Raw genomic sequence first — 2,565 nt, forward strand, 5'->3', positions numbered from 1 at the left:
ATAAAATAGATTTCATGCTACATACAGTAAGTCCATCCACTTATTGCTGATAACATTTTTAGAAATAAGTTCTATAAAAAGTCTAGTATTTGGGAATTTATTATAGCATAACTTCTACAGATACAGATTCTCATCACCCTATTCTTTTAATTTTGTGAAACTTTAGAAATACAGAAAATTACAAAAAATAAGGCAAGATATCCTTATACCACAATGCAGAATTAGTCTCTTCATATATTTACTTGCAAAGAAATAGATATTTATATAAAAAGATGAAGCCCCTCCCCATCCCACCCCCACACTCATTCCCATCCCTTCTCCATTCTTCACAGGCCATCATCAGGAGTTTGGTCTGTATCCTTCCAATTGATTTCCAAAACATTTACATATTTATGCATAACCATTAGCAATATAAAGTACTGAACTTCAGGCAAATGTGTATAATTCAAATTTACAAAGTCACTGTACTATATATATACCATTCTCCAACTTTTTTCCATCTCAACTTTTTAGGTATTTCCATGAACATGTGGCTTTCATCTGCTGCATTTTTATAGATGCGTAGTATTCCATCATAAGAACTTCACATTCTCATTTTAGATGGATATTTGAATTGTTTCTAATATCTAGTTTCTACAAATTGAGCTACAGAGAAACTCCTAATATTTCCTGAATATACTTATTAAGTATGTATTTTTAATTTGTTACAAGAAATGCTTTCCTGCTCCCAAGGTCAAAACCATTTTTTGTACACTAGCTTTTAATAATGCTGTCTTCATTCTGGTGAGTTTTACTTTTCTATATAATCCATGAGCCATTCTTAGATAACAATTACCTCAAATAATTTTTAAAAAATTATTTCCTCTTGTCCTAATGCCATCTCTTTCATATTTCAAATTCAAATAACTGCATAGGTCTTTATAGAATCTCTTCTGCTTTACTGAATCACTATCACAAAGGCTTATTACTTGCATATGATCATACGTTTTTGTTTCCTTTGTAGTACTTGTAACTTTTCTTATACTGGCAAAGATTGCCAGCTTTATGCTGAGTATAGTAACAATCCTTTATTTTCTGCTCCTAATTTTAGGGAAATGCATCTAAAGTCAGTGCTACTTTTGATGTAATTTTTGTTGTTGTTTGAGCAGTCTTTTTATCATAAGAATGTTTTTTTCATCAGGACGAACTATTGGTGTCCTCTAAAGTCTTAGCATTTTTTTAAAAGTTCATTTCACTCAGGATGCTCTACTTCAAAATATTTCTGTTACACTGTGAGATACAAATTCCTGGTGTATTCTCATTCTGAAGCTATTTACAGGTCTTAATGAGTATGGACTTTCTGATGTCTAGTGTGGTGTGACTTCTGGCTGAAAGCTTTTCCACACTCACTACATTGATAAGGCTTCTTACCTGTGTGTATTCTCAAATGCAGGCCTAGAGTTGAGATCTGTGAGGAAGCTTTCCCACATTCATTACAACTGTAGGGCTTCTCACCTGTATGGCTTCTCACATGCATTGTGAGAGAAGAACTCTGAGAGAAGGCTTTTCCACATACATTGCATTCATAAGGTTTATCACCTGAATGAATCCTCACATGTACAATAAGTGATGTTCATTGAGAAAAGGCTTTTCCACATTCATTACATCCGTAGGGCTTCTCTCCTATATGAATTTTCTCATGCTTAGTAAGATTCGATTTGCCACTAAAAGTTTTCCCACACTGTTTACATATGAAGGGCTTCTCTCTGGTGTGAGTTCTCTGGTGTCTGATGAATTTTGACTTCTGAACGAAAGCTGTTCCACAATCTTTGCACTCAAAAGGTTTCTCTCCAGTGTGAATTTTCTGATGGGTAAGGAGGTTCTCTTTCTGGCTGAAGGATTTTCTACAATCATTACATTCAAAAAGCTTTTCTCCAGTATGGGTGTTGTGATGTTTAGTGACATATTGCTTTTGGCTAAAGGCTTTCCCACATTCATTACATTCAAAAGGTTTCTCTCTAGTATGAAAATGCTCATGTTCATTTAGGTTGGATTTGTGGCTGAAGATTTTCCCACATACCTTACAGGCAAAGGGAGCTCCCCCACTACAATTTCTCTGCTGACTGAGGTGTGACATCGGAATGGAAGCTTTCCCACATTTACAAGACTGCTTGCCAGTATAAATTTTCTGATGAATGAGGATTTACTTTTGACTGAAAATATTTCCACATTTCTTACATTTATAAAATTTCTGTTCTCAAATGCAGAACAAGGGACAAAGTTTGAGATAATTTTGCCACCAGTACCACAATCAAATCTTTCTCTCCAGTATAAAGTTCTAATATTCAATTAGAGTATGCTATATTCACTGGTTTCTTTCCAGTATGAATTTTCTGCTATTCAATGAGATCTGTCATCTAGCTAATGGTTTTTCAATTATTCCTTAAAAGCACAGTCTCTTTAGCATGACTTCTATTCAATGAGACATGTAAATAAATGTTCACCCACATTCAGTAAATTCATAAGATTCTCTCAGGTAATGAATGCTCTGCTATCAGACAGGGTACAAAAGGATTTCTACACTGA

The 2,565-nt window shown here is 34.3% G+C and overlaps 1 pseudogene; it reads right to left on the minus strand.

Moving 5' to 3' along the window:
* Positions 1-1,321: 1,321 nt before the first annotated feature.
* On the minus strand, positions 1,322-2,209 carry LOC101574359 (annotated as a pseudogene).
* Positions 2,210-2,565: the final 356 nt, after the last annotated feature.

The sequence above is a fragment of the Octodon degus genome, unplaced genomic scaffold (genome assembly GCF_000260255.1).
Source record: "Octodon degus isolate 3935 unplaced genomic scaffold, OctDeg1.0 scaffold00269, whole genome shotgun sequence".
Classification (NCBI taxonomy): Eukaryota; Metazoa; Chordata; class Mammalia; order Rodentia; family Octodontidae; genus Octodon; species Octodon degus.